This window comes from Panthera pardus, unplaced genomic scaffold (genome assembly GCF_024362965.1).
Source record: "Panthera pardus isolate Hobbes unplaced genomic scaffold, ASM2436296v1 HiC_scaffold_8, whole genome shotgun sequence".
Taxonomy (NCBI): domain Eukaryota; kingdom Metazoa; phylum Chordata; class Mammalia; order Carnivora; family Felidae; genus Panthera; species Panthera pardus.
Genome location: NW_026527013.1, coordinates 144,304,591 through 144,319,459, shown reverse-complemented (window position 1 = coordinate 144,319,459; position 14,869 = coordinate 144,304,591). Strand labels below are relative to the sequence as shown.

Here is a 14,869-nt window from a genome sequence, read left to right as displayed (position 1 = left end):
CGCACTCGCCCGGACGCACGTCCGCGGCCCCGCCCCCAAGCGGGGCGGTCCGAGGTCGGGGTCTCGGAGCAGGGCTCTCAGTCCGACCTGTTTTGGAAAGAACGCAACTTGGGGTTCTGAGTCACTGAGATCGGCAGTAAGGCCAGCGTGTGTGTTAACTCGGACTGCTTTTTCCTGCTGCAGGAAACTTTGGAAGGAATCGGCACATTTACCCCCGTACTAAGTGGATTGGAAGACACACCTGAGGTGCCCCAATCCAAGGGACCCTCAGGTCCGATGAAGACCGGTCTGCGGAGGAGGGCTTCTTCACCAGATATTCCAACAAAGCACAGATTGTCAGAAGGCATCAGACCCCCACCCCCTGCCCCCAGTGTTTAAATTCCAGGGACTGAAGAGCTGACTTTCACTTTCTAGAAGTGTCAGCATTCCGGGCACCACCCCCACTCTCCAGTCCAAGGCCTGAGGTTTAATTTACCACTGATATCATTGGAATGGTGAGGCGTTTTCGCATCGTATTAAGTTCTGCTTTCTACGAAAGTTTGTCATGTGTCAGAAAATGTGAAACACTCAGCTGGCCCTGGTGCCTGTTCTGACGTCACAAAGACGTCACTTTGTACTCACTGGGCCTCAGTTTTCTCACCTAAAATGTGGACACAAGATGATTTTATTTTATTATTTTTTTAACGTTTACTTATTATTGAGAGAGCATGAACATGGGAGGGGCAGAGAGAGGGGGAGCCACACAATCCGAAGCAGGCTCCAGGCTCCGAGCTGTCAGCACAGAGCCCGAAGCGGGGCTTGAACCCAGGAACTGTGAGATCATGAACTGTGAGATCATGAACTGTGAGATCATGACCTGACCCCAAGTAGGACGCTTAACCGACTGAGCCACCCGGGCGCCCCTACAAGATGATTTTTAAAGATACTTTCAGATTGAACCAAAGAGCTAGGAGGTGACAGTTCAGTCTCATACTCAGATTTGGGGGCTGGGAAGCTTTGCTAATCCCACCCCTACCCCCACCCCGCCACCCCCCGCAAAACCAGAGAAACGTAACCGTTCTACTGTGAGAGCACCCAAAGGCGGGTCTCGGAAAATAGAGAGTCCTGGGAAGACACCAGGAGTCAGCGGGCCCCTGGGAAGGAACCTTCAGGCAAGAAGGCTGCCAGTGGTTTCCTTGCTTTCCTCCTGGGGAGGAGGAGGAGGGCAGTGGGCCAAAGCGCCGGGGCAGGTGAGTCTAGGCTGGTCCACGGAGCTGTAGGACTGGTGGTTCCACGTGCCAGGATCATGTGCCGAGGCTGGATGCGGGAGAACCCGGGAGCTCTGCCGTGCTCTGCCTTTTAGTGAAAAAGCAGGAAGGGAGGAGCCAAATCCCAGCTGCGACCTTTCCCCTACTTTCTGGGTTCACAGTCTTCTTTTTCCAGGAGGAGTGGGTGGAGAAAGGAGAAAGTTGGGGATGAAGACGTGCTGGCAGGCAGGCAGGCACTTAGAAACTAAATTTTCTGTTTAGCCGGCAAGAATTTTTGGTTTTTCCTTAGAGTTTTGTCTGCTTTTGTGCTGGACCCAGTGACTCTTGCTCTGTTGTTAGGAGATGCTAGAGCGCCAAAATCACACTGCCAGATGTCCCAAAAGCCATCACTTGCTAGTTGGGGGCTTTGGGCAAATCCTTTAATCTTGTTGTGCTTCAGTTTCCTCACATGTTATGTGGAATGATAATAGCCCTTACCTGGAAAGCCAATGAATTCATCCTTGTATAGCACAAAGAACGGTGCCCGGCACATAGAAAGCATTCCATGGCGGGCACCTGGGTGGCTCAGTCCCTTAAGTGCTGGACTCTTGGTTTCAGCTCACCTCATGACCTCGGAGTTTGTGAGTTGGAGCCCCACATGGGGGTTCCATGCTGACAGTGTAGAACCTGCTTGGGATTCTATGTCTCCCTCGCTCTCGCTGCCCCTCCCCTGCTCACACTCTCTCTCTCTTTCTCTCAAAATAAATAAATAAATAAACTTAAAAAAAAATTAGAAAACATTCCATGAGTGTTAACATCATCTGTATCATTGACCACAAAAGTCCCAAAGAGGGACTTTGTTCATAGTAGCCTACGTTTGGTGCTCGAACCCCGAAGTTCCACAATAACCCTTTGGGGTCTGCATATTGTGAGCCTTAAATTTTTATTTTCACACAGCTGGAAGGAAGAGATGGGCACCTCTCGAACAATTCCCTCTCCCCCATATTCACTGTCATTGCTTGAATGTCATGCCAGCTGAAGATAACCAGGGTTTGAGTGAATGTAGATAGCCCTTTGCTTCCCAACTATCAGCTACAAATATTATTGGCTGTCATCTTTGGGTAGGTACTGGGATGTCTAAGTCAGGATTCTTGTCCTGTTTCCAACACTGGCCAAATTAATCAATCTATTTGAGCCTTGGTTTCCTAATCTGTAAATTAGGGAAAATCATAAATAAATAGGAGATGCTCAGTAAGTAGTGACTATTGTTTTATTAAGCCATTTAGAAGCAGGTTCTTTTTTCTTTTTAAAGAAACATGTTTATTTTAAGTGTTTATTTATTTTGAGAGAGGGGTAGGGACAGAGAGAGAGAGAGAGAGAATGAGCAGGGGAGGGGCAGAGAGAGAGGGAGAGAGAATCTCAAGCAGTCTCCATGCTCAGCATGAGCCGGACTTGAGGCTGGATTCCATGAACAGTGGGATCATGACCTGAGCCCAAATCAGGCATCAGATGCTTAACCGACGGAGCCACCCAGGGATCCTGCAGCAAATTCTTTTTTTAAAAGTTATCTCTGTGCCCAACATGGGGCTTAAATTTACAACCCTGAGGTCAAGAGTCACTTGCTCCACTGACTGAGCCAGCCCCTAGAGGCAAATTCTTATCCTAAGCAGGCTGTCATCTAGTTGGATAGATAAGACCTAAAATATCTAACTACCAGCCCCAGGTACTGTAGGAGTATTGGTTAGAAATTAGTCACACTGGAGCGTGAATCCTGCTCCGCAATTTGTTAGTTGTTGCCCTCGGGCTCTGCTGGCCTCAGTTTCTTCATTTATATAATGGAAGCAATAATGGTTCTAACCTAATAAGACGGTTACGAAGATTAAACTAAAGAATGGGTGTAAAATACTTAGCATAGACTAAGGGCAAAATAAATGGTGGTTATTAATCTAATTAGCTCCCAAAGCACACTATCATGAATGTACTGCGGTTCTTGGGAGCCCAGAAATAGAGGAAGAGAGAGAACTGGGTGGTAGGCAAATATGAAGTAAGAGCATAACTAGGGTGGAGATGCCTTGCTTGGGGATCTGGAATTGTAACATTCACCATGAGTAAATGGAAGACTGGAAACGAAGTAAGCATTTTTTATTGGAGAAATACAGGAAAAGATGACTATCTTACCCAGCATCTTTGGCCCCACTGTTCCACCAAAGGAGGGTAGATAGGGTCCCAAGAGAGTTTGTCTTCTCTTTGCGTTCTACCTCCCCATTGGGGACTGCTTATCAGGAAAAGCTCCTTATGTGGAGGTTCCTCAGAAAATTAAAAACAGAGCTGCCCTATGACCCAGCAATAGCACTGCTAGGAATTTACCCAAAGGATACATGAGTGCTGATGCATAGGGCACATGTACCCCAATGTTTATAGCAGCACTCTCAACAATAGCCAAATTATGGAAAGAGCCTAAATGTCCATCAACTGGTGAATGGATAAAGAAGATGTGGTTTATATATACAATGGAATAATACTACTTGGCAATGAGAAAGAATGAAATCTTGCCATTTGCAGCAACATGGATGGAACTGGAGGGTATTACGCTAAGTGAAATTAGTCAGTCAGAGAACGATACCATATGTTTTCACTTATATGTGGATCTTGAGAAACCTAACAGAAGACCATGGGGGAGGGGAAAGGGGAAAAAGTTACAGAGAGGGAGGGAGGCAAAGCATAAGAGGCTCTTAAATACAGAGAACAAACTGAGGGTTGATGGGGAGTGGGGGAGAGGGGAAAGTGGGTCATGGGCATTGAGGGGGCACTTGTTGGGGTGAGCACTGGGTGTTGTATGGAAGCCAATTTGACAATAAATTATATTTAAAAAAAAAAGAAAAGAAAAGCTCCTTATGAACCCTATCTTTATCTCACACCCCCTATGGAGTCATAGTCAGCCCACGTGGGAGTACTGTGTGACAAATACACTATCTTCACAAATTTGATCTTATGATCCTGGGTCCGGTTAAAGAACATGTCTTGCATTGCTGGTGAGTACAAATGGGTACCCTGTATGGAAATCAATTCGGTAATGGCTGTAAAAACGAAAGAATGTGTACGCCCCTTAACCTAGAACTTCACTTGTCATTGCAGGCAAACTCCTGCACGTGGAGAATGGCGTATTCAGAGGCAATCGTTGCAGCACTGTTTACCATACAGAAGATTGGGAAGAAGCACAGCAGCCTATCAGGAGAAACTGGTTAAGTAAATGACCGGGATTGCACTTTCATACAGTGGGTCACCGTAAAGTCAGCAAAAAGAATAAGCAGTTTTGTACATACGGACGTGATCTCCACAATACATTAAGTGGAAGAAGCCAAGTATATAGTGTGTGTGTAGTATGCTACAGTTTATGTTAAAACAGACCCGCAAGACAGGATGTACAAAATGAGATACCACCTCCTACCCACTAGGATGGCTATATATATATATATATATATATATATATATATATATATATATATATATAACGTTTATTTAGTTTTGAGAGAGAGCACACAAGGGAGGGGCAGAGGGAGAGGGAGACAGAGGATCCAAAGCAGGGTCCGTGCTGACAGCAGAGAGCCCGATGTGGGCTTGAACTCACAAACCGTGAGGTCATGACCTGAGCCGAAGTTGGGCGCTTAACCGAGCCAGCCAGGTGCCCCTATATATCCATTTTTTAAAAATTATTATTATTATTTTTTTAACGTTTATTTACTTTTGAGACAGAGAGAGACAGAGCATGAACGGGGGAGGGTCAGAGAGAGGGAGACACAGAATCGGAAACAGGCTCCAGGCTCTGAGCTGTCAGCACAGAGCCCGACGCGGGGCTCGAACTCACGAGCTGTGAGATCATGACCTGAGCCGAAGTCGGACGCTTAACTGACTGAGCCAGCCAGGCGCCCCCCTATATATCCATTTTTAAAGAAAATAAAATAAGCGTGGGTGAGGATATGGAACCCTTACGCATTGCTGTCGGGAATGTAAAGTGGTCAGCTGTTGTGGAAAACAGTTCGGCAGTTCCTGAAAAAGTTAAACATAGAGTTACCATTAACTTATACGCAAATGTTCATAGCAGCATTACACCTAATAGTCAAATAGGTGGAAACAACCCAACTGTACATCAGCTGATGAACAGGTCAGCAAAATGTGATACAATAGAATACTATTTAGCCGTAAAAAAAGGAAGTTCTAATACATGCTTACACTATGGGTGAGCCTTGAAAACTTTATGCTGAGTGAAAGAAGCTGGACACAAAAGGACACGTATTGTATGATTCCATTGACATGAAATGTCCAGAATGGGGAAATCTCTAAAGACAGAAAGTAGGTTAGTGGTTGCCAGGGGCTGGAGGGAGAAGGGGATAAAGAATGACAGCTAATGGGTACAGGGTTTCTTCTTGGGATGATGAAACTGTTCTAAAATTAGACAGTGGAGCTGGTTGCACAACTCTGTAAATACACTCTACACCACTGAATTTCACACTTTAACGGGGTGAATTTGGGCATGTGAATTGGATCTTAATACAGCTGTTACTCTTTAAAAAGGAAGGCAAATTGAAGACATCTTCAAATGACAAACAAAAAACAGAATGAACCACCCTAGACCCTTATTAAGGAAACTTGCAAGCATGTACCTGAAAAGAAAACTGAACCTAGGGGAAAAAATCGTGAGATTCAAGAAGAAAGAGTGAGTAAACACTGGGAAAACGAAATAAAACCGAACAAATTATGACTACTCAAAACTACCTTTCCAGACCAGAAGAAGGTAGGACACACGGCCACAGAGTGCAGCATGTGAGATCGGAGAGGTCCTCGCCCAGGACAGACGGCAGCAGAACCACGGACGAAACCGCGAAGAAACCCGTCAGGGTTAGTGGATACAGCTGCATCTGTGTGAACCCGCTGGCTGGACCATCACAACGGGAACAGCCAAGATACGAAGGCTGGGGAAGTGCATGGAAAGTGTTTCTACTGCTTTGCAACTTTTAAGTCCAAAGTCAATTCAAAAAAAAAAAAAAAAAAAAACTTTTAAAGGTTAAGAAAAACAAGAACAAAACCGTTTTCGATAATACCACTTTTTTTTTAAATGGTAAACATTTAAGCTGGGAACGTTCTGCTTATTTTTTTCTTCATAGTACTCAATACCATCAAACGTGTTTTATATTTATGTACGGATCAACTATCTGTCCTCACTAGCAGGTAGCTCCCTGAGGACAAGGATTTGGGCTGTTTTGTCAATTACTATGCTAAACCCAGAGCGCTGCCTGGCATGTCGTAGGTGCTCCGCAAATATTTGTTGAGTGAATAAGGAACAGCTGCTCACTGATTGGTTTCATTTATTTGTATCTGTTGTGCAACATTTTAATAATGAGCATTACCGGGTGATACAGCAACGAGATATCCGCCCCCCCCCCCCCAGACTATTCTCGGGTGCACATGAGTTACTTTTACAATTGGAGAAAAAACACATTTTGTAAAATTAATTGCTTGTGCAACATTGTGACAACAGCAGATATGCAACGACAGCCAAGGGAGTTTGGATGGGGAAATTGGGTCAAGAGCAGTGGCAACTGTGGAGGTGGGGTGTTTGGGCGGGCTGGGGCAGTGCAGGGCACCAGAGGAAGGTGGAGCCATGGAAGGTAGAGCCGGTCCCCAAAGATGGGCCAAGAGCACCCAAGGCAAACAGAGGCTTCTTCGCCCCCTACCTGGGCCAGGGGCCTCAATTCTGAGTGTGGTTCTGATGCTAACTACTCACTGACCTGGGACAAGTTACTCTCCCTGTGAAATGCAGGGAGGAGGCAAATGAACTGTCTTCTAAGCATTTCTGCCTCAGGGGTGTGTGGTTCCAGAAGCTGCGGTATGGGTGGGAGTGGGTCTGGAAGACACTGGAGACCTCTGTCCACAAGCCCCATTTGGGAATTGCTCGATGAACAATGCAGAGTAGAAAAGAATAGTTTTCAAAACTATATGGACCATATACTTTATACATATATACACACACATAAATACGTACATATTATATATGTATATATACACACATATATGTATGTATATATACATATATGTGTGTATATATACATATATATGTGTGTATATATACATACACATATACACACATATATGTATATATATATGGGAGAGACAGGGTGCATTCTGAAATATTAACATTGACATTATTTTTCATTAGGCGGGCCCTTTAATTCATTAATCACAATAAGCTCAGTGCCAGGGACCTATAGACTTTTCAAAGACTCTTAAAAATATTTGAGATATGGAAAAGAGAAGAAGTTGCTTCAAGATTTTTTATTTTATTTATTTATTTTTAATATATATATTTTACGTTTATTTTTTATTATTGAGAGAGCAAGACAGAGCATGAGCATGGGAGGGGCAGAAAGAGGAGAAGACACAGAATGTGAACGAGGCTTCAGGCTCTGAGCTGTCAGCACAGAGCCTGACGCGGGGCTCGAACCCACCAACTGGGAGATCGTGACCTGAGCCGAAGTCGGATGCCCAACCGACTGAACCACCCAGGCGCTCCTTCAAGATTTTTTAAAAGGCAAAATTAAAATGAATAAACACTTAATCAAAGGTTCTCCAAATATGACATCATGTCAACTGGACAATTTCAGTTCAACCTGATAACTTTAAATGTGGGATATGGGTGTATTTTAATGTGCTGGAGGCATCCAGCTTACGTAGGCATGTGTAGGAATCGTGCAAGTTTCTTAAAATGAGTAAGTGGTAGATTATGAATTAGTTTTATAGTTTCCTGTAGTTTCCAATTTTCTAAGCATATATGGTAAGAAGAAAAAGAGGGATGCCTGGGTGGCTCAGTCGGATAAGCCTCTGACTCTTAATTTTGACCCAGGTCGTGATCTCACGGTTCATGAGTTCGAGCCCCACATGGGGCTTGGTGCTGACAGTGAGGAGCCTGCATGGAATTCTCTCTCTCCCTATCTCTCTGCCTCCCCCCCCCTCAAAATAAATACATATTTTTTTGAAGTTAAAAAAAATAAAAAGAAGAAAACTTCGATGAACTTTGGGAAAGCACGTGCGTGAAAAAGCCGAGGAAAATATAGGGTGAAGAAGCACTATTTCCTCATCTCCACAAAGGCCGAGGACTACCTAGTCCTTTGATTTCTGTAGGTAATAATAATCAGAAGGGAAACTCGCTCAAAACATGTATTTTAAACAGCTTTCTGTTTCTGGGCTGTCAACTAAGTTATGTCCACCCAACAATTAGAGTAAATCTGTGTGTTGATATTTTGCTCCCTCTTTCCTTCATGGAATCATAACGTTATTAAATGTTAAGACCTAGAGGAAGTCTTCCTTCCTCCTGGTCCTTGTCTTGGCGACCACAGTGGGCGGAGAGGAGGGAGCCCAGGTCAGCTGTGACCGAGCCAGGCACGGGGCAGAGTGGGCTTTGTGCTGCTTGGCCAGTGGCTGCAGGAGTTTCAGAAGGAGGCAGGTGTTTTGCTGTTGCACTAGGGGGACGGACATCGGGGTGGGGGGCTCGGGAGGCATGGGGTCGTCCCGATGTCTGTGCTGTTTTCATTCATAATTACAACACCTACCTCCGTCTCTTCTGCGTGTGGCTACATACACACATGCCCTGTGTTTACACATATGTGCCCACATGGGCACATTCTCTCTTCTTGTCAGGCTGGCACCTTTTCCCCAGACACAGATGCCCAGACATTTCTGCTGCCAGCTGACTGACTGCGTGGCTCTGTTCCAAGTTGGCTAGTGGAGGGCAGGGGGGCCGCCCTGCTGCCTCTTATCCCAGCCAAGAAGGGCAGAAGCTGCTGCCGGCAAAGACTGTCCAGCCAGAATTCTCCCCCTCCCTTCCCTTCAATGGTGATAGTGATGGTCCGGGCCCGCCTGAGCCCTACCCAGCCCCCAACCCCAACCTCCCAATCCACCCCACCCCCCCCCCATGCTTCCCCCAACACCCCGATGGATCCTGAAAGGCAGCTAAATTCACTCAGTATGCCAGGCTCCCAGCTCTCTCACTTGGCCTTGGGAACCTCTCCAGTCCCTCACCTCTGGTTCTTTTGCATACTCAAGTATCACTTCCTGATATCATAGCATTCAATGTTTTGTCTTTCAATCGATAAAGGTGTTCTGTCTAGAAAACCTCCTGTTCCCCTAGAACAAATGTTTTACTTATTTATTTATTTCTACTGTTAGGTTGTCATCACTTTGAGAGGAAGGATTACTTTAAAAATTAAAAATATAGCGTCTTTTTTTTTTAACGTTTATTTATTTTTGACAGAGAGAGAGACAGAGCATGAGCAGGGGAGGGGCAGAGAGAGAGGGAGACACAGAATCGAAAGCAGGCTCCAGGCTCTGAGCTGCCAGCACAGAGCCCGATGCGGGGCTCGAACTCACAGACCGCGAGATCATGACCTGAGCCGAAGTCGGACGCTCAACCGACTGAGCCACCCAGGTGCCCCAAAAATATAGCGTCTTTTTAATCTGTGCCTTGTACAGACTAGATGCTCAGTGGTGATCTGGTGATCAATCTCTTATCACACACAAGCAGTAAATATCAGTGAGCCCCCTGAGGTCACTAAACCCTTTAGCTAGACTGAACTTGTACCCTCCCTGCCCATGTCACCCACATCACCAAACTCAGGCTTGGCCACTGCCCAGCCTGAAGCAATGGGGCACATCCCTTCCTCGGTGCAGCCTCAGGGTCCTCTGTTAAAACACAGGGACTGAGCTACATAATGCTCTAAAGCTCCTTCTAGTGGATTAGATTCTATAACTCAGTGCTTTTATGGCATCCTGGCAGCTTCTTGTCCTCCGGCTTCTGGAATAAACTCATAGTTGTCCCCTGCCTCTTCTGTCTCTGCAGGAGAGGGAGGAATCAAGGGAAAAGAAAAAGTGGTAGATGTGGAAAATCTCCTTCCACAGTGAAGAAAACCACCAGCTTAGGGACTCATGCAAAATGAGAGCCACCCAGAAGAAGGAGCAGGTATATAATGGGACACGTAGAGCCCAGGGGGCTCTGAGTGTGTACATCGGGGCAGGTGTGTGCACACTTTGGAACCTTGACACTGTGAGTGGCTCTCAGCCTGTTGATGTTCTCATTGTCGATGTGATTCCTACTGCCCCAGAGTGCCTGGGCAGGTGACTTTCAAAGCCTCCTGGTACAGGTCACTTGGTCAACGGGCATGTGACTGTTGCTGTTTTTGTGTACCTGAAACTGTGTGCTGGGCTCAGTCACTGCAGGAAGTTCAAGCTCTCCGGTTGGATTAGTGAGTCACCCAGTAAATAGTGGACACGGGCTGCCTACAGCTCCCTTACTTCTTCCAAGCCAGGAAAGGAGGGGAATCCTTCCCCTCCATGCTCCCAGAGGCCAGCACACCTGAACAGCCCCTTCCCACAGAGGGGATGCATTGTGAAACTATCTCCTGAGGATGAGACATCATTCATGAGGCCCCTAGTGGGAAGGGCATAAAGTCAAAGTTATTCCACAGTCTGGAGGCCAGACAATGGCCTGGAAACAAGCTCAGTAACCAATCTTGCATTACTAACTTCCCAAGTCTCATTACCTGGTTGACCAAGGAAAGGACATTTTCCCATGCCAGACAAAAATGAGAAGCTGCTGCTCTCAGCAGAGCCCAGATTTCAACAAACCCTATTCCCAAGCCTGGGCTCCCCTGACCTGTCAGGGCAAGACAGAGCTGGCTCAAGCTCCAGGGAGGATGTTACCCTTCTCCCCCGGGGGTGATGTCCACTGCCAGAGCTGGATTTCCTCCCCAAAGGATGGGTTCACCCTCTAAGTCCTTCCCAGGAAAGTCACATTCCTGCTCCCAAAGCAGGAAGCTCATCAGTGTATCCCTCTGCTTTTTCTGGCTGCTATCCCCAACCTCAGATCATCAGATCTGAGATCAACATCAGATCATCCTGTCAGAACGCAGAGTAATTCCCCTCCTGCCCTTTTGCTCATCTGAAAAAGGTCCAACCCAGATCTGCTGCTAGCCTCCTTGCATTTTCTGATTGAGTCCCCCTTCTTACATACCCAAGGTCCACTTATCCTCATGTGGTCCCCTATATTCTCGTACAAAATTAATATGCTAAGTTCCAGGAGAGGCGTTTATCTGGCATTGCCATTTTTGTATTAAAAATTTCTTGTTTTTCTTATCAACTTTCCAAGTTCTGGACATATTAAGAAGCTGAGCCCTTTCCTGTTGCATTTATGAAAAAATATTTCCCTACTTGCTTTTAATTTTGTTTATGATTGTCTTCCTCTCTTTTGCACTCATTTATTCAACAATGATTTACTAAGCGTCACTATGAATAAGCACTGGGCAGGGTGTTTTAGAGCCTACACTACTTGCCTTTAGGTCACTTCCTCCCTCTTATCCTCTGATTATTCAACTTACGGGTCTAGAAGCTTAATAGTATATTCATACTTTTGGTTGATAAGGCTCTGGGCCTTATCACTTAAATTTATATATAACTCACTTACATGAGTAATAAAAAAGTAAACTTTAACTTAAAATGCACAATATATGGTTAATATAATAATTCACTATTAAGAGGGTCTTAAGCAGGCTCCATGCTAAGTGTGGAGCCCAATGCAGTGTTCGATCCCATGACGCTGGGATCATGACCTGAGCCAAAAATCAAGAGTCCAAAACTCAACTGACTGAGGTGCCCGGAGAAAGTCACTTTAAATCAAGGAAAATCTCAGACTAGAAGTCCTCTGAGGGCAAAAAATTAACTTATTTCTTGTTCTACCAAATAGCATGATACATGTTTGGAAAATGACTGGTATCCTTCTAACGAAGTGGAAAATTTGGACACAGACAGAGGGAAGATGGCCGTGTGAAGACAGGGGCAGATTGAAGATATGCTGCCACAAGTCAAGGAGTGCTTGGGTTACCAGAAGCTGGAAGCAGCAAGGAAGGATTCTACCCCAGAACCTTCAGAGGGAGCATGGCCCTGCCACCCCACCTTTGGACTTCTGGTCTCAAGAGCTGTGAGAGAATACACACTGTTGTTTTAGTGCGCTTTGTTATGGCTGCCCTAGGGAAATCATACAGATTTCTAACACAAACTGACATCATTTACACATCTGCAGGAATGTCAGATTAACTCATTTTAGGACACCAGTGGGGGTGGGGAAAGGAGCAAGGCAGTGGGGGCGGGGGGAGATGGATTGTGCTGTGGGACACTAGGCATCTAGGGGATGGGCATATCTGGGGCCAGATCAGGAGTCAGCTGGGAGCAGAGGTCCAGGGGAAGGCAAAGGCCTTAGAAGGAGAGCGGTCCCATCAGTCTTCACCAAGGAGTAACTCTGGGGACAGGTCACACTTCTGGATTTTCCAGAGGCAAAGTTCCCATTCTTCTGACACTAAGGACTCTTTAGCCTCATCCATTAATCCACATTTCGATTCTGTCTCCCCCAACGATTTGCCAATCAGAGATTCTGATTAACAAGTGAGAACTAATAATGATTTATTCATTCACTTCAACATTTACTATATGCCAGGTTTGTGCTTTTTGGCGGTGAAACAGCCTGAAGGAAGTGCATTCTCTTTTCTCCCTCAGCTAAAATAATTCTAGTCAAAATTAAATCACTTGACATTTCAGTTAGCCTGAGAACCCTAACGTGGGTTATATCAGGATTTTTGCAATATTGGAAATAATCCTGGGACGCTCTTTAGCGTGGATAAGGCTGATTTCCTAATTCTGAAGGGTGTATAGAGAGTAGAGTCTTTTGTTTTCCAACTCTATAAAACCCTACATAAAGATCACAGAGCCTACAATACAAATACAATGAAAGCAAGATTGAATGCCACTCCCACAGACCTTCAGCTGCAGAGGCAATAACAAAACAAAATAAAACAATAAAACAGAGGGTAACAAGTGTTGAAAAGGATGTGGAGAAACTGGAACCTTCAGGAACTGCAGCAGGGGATATAATGACGTTGCTGTTTTGGAAAAACATGCCCTAGTTCCTCAGGAAGTTACACATGGAGTTACTATATGTCTCGGCAACTGTATACTTTGAACGGGTGGATTTCACCGTGTATGAACTGTACCTCCATAAAAAAAAAAAAGTCTAAGCTCTAATGACTAATGATGTTGAGCATCTTTTCTCATGCATACTGGTTATTTGTTTATCTTCTTTGGAGAAAAGTCCTTCCACTCCTTTACCCATCTTTTAATTGGACTATCTTTTTGTTGTTAAGTTGCAAGAGCTCTTACATGTTTTGGATACAAGTCCCTTATCAGATACATGATTTGCAAATATTTTCTCCCATTCCACGGGTGCTCTCACTTTTATTTTTATTGATTTATTTTTAATGTTTGTTTATTTTTTGAGTGAGAGAGACAGAGCGCGAGTGAGGGAGGGGCAGAGAGAAAGGGAGTCACAGAATCCGAAGGAAGCTCCAGGCTCCAACTGTCAGCACAGAGCATGGGGCTCCACAGGGGCTCGAACTGACGGACCCGTGAGATCATGAACTGAACCGAATCGGTCTGACGCTCAACCGACCGAGCCCCCCAGGCGACCCTGTCACTTTTATTTTTTTAAGTTTATTTATTTTGAAAGAGAGTGCCTATGCATGTGTGGGATGGGAAAGGGCAGAGAGAGAGAGATCCCAAGTAGGCTCTGTGCTGTCTGTGCAGAGCCCCATGATCTCATGAACCCTGAGATCATGACCTGAGCCCAAACCAAGAGTCGGACGCTTAACTGACTGAGCTGCCCAGGCACCCTGGTGGTGTCACTTTTAAGTGCTAGTTTGGCTAAGTATAAATTGTAGTTTGCTAGTTATTTGCTCTCAGACATTTAAAATATTATTCCTTTGTCATCTAGCTTCCATTAACGATGGAAGGGGAGCACTCTTGTCATTCGTTGTTTCCGGACAATTATCAGCCACTATTTCTTAGAATAGTTCCTCTCTTTATTCTATTTTCCCTTACAGAATGCCAGTTCCATGAATGTCAGTCCTGATGTTAGTCATTCTGGTCATTGTGTCTCTTAGTTTTTCCTTCATATCCTCCTTTCTGTCCATCTCTGCTGCATGCTGTGTAATTTCTTAGATTTATTGCTAGCTTACTAATTTTGTCTTCCATTCTATCTAATCTGCTGTTTAACTTGCCTAAATAGTTCTAAATTTGGATCAATACGGCTTTCATTTCTCCATGACTAATTTGACTTGTTTATCAAAACTCTTTTGCCTTTTTTGATAGCATGTAGTGCTTTTCTCATGTTTTCAGTTTCTTCTTGTTTTCCTTCAACATTTTTAAAAAGTCTTATTTTTTTTTTTAATGCTGTACCTAATAATTCCATTAGCAGGAGATGGAAGGGGTCTTACACAGCAGTTTGCTAGGTATGCTGATATTTGCTCATGGAGGCTTTTTTCCTCTGTTTTGTTTTGTATTTGAGCGTTACTTGTCCAAACTTGTTTTTGATGGAATCTGGGGGAGGGGTAGCTCCTCCAGAGAAGCTTTGTGCAAAGTTCTTTTTTTTTTTATGTTTATTCATTTATTTTGAGAGAGAAAGGGAGATCCGAGAGTGAGCAGAGGAGGGGCAGAGAGAGAGAGAAAGAGAATTCCAAGCAGGCTCTGCCCTGTCAGCATGGAGCCCGATG

At 45.0% G+C, this 14,869-nt stretch overlaps 1 long non-coding RNA gene across 1 annotated transcript; it reads left to right on the top strand.

Moving 5' to 3' along the window:
* Nucleotides 1–12: 12 nt before the first annotated feature.
* LOC109268952 (uncharacterized) lies at nt 13–6,334 on the top strand. Its single transcript, XR_002080856.2, has 3 exons — nt 13–1,229; nt 4,362–4,467; nt 5,799–6,334. It is a non-coding gene; the product is annotated as an uncharacterized LOC109268952 (long non-coding RNA).
* Nucleotides 6,335–14,869: the final 8,535 nt, after the last annotated feature.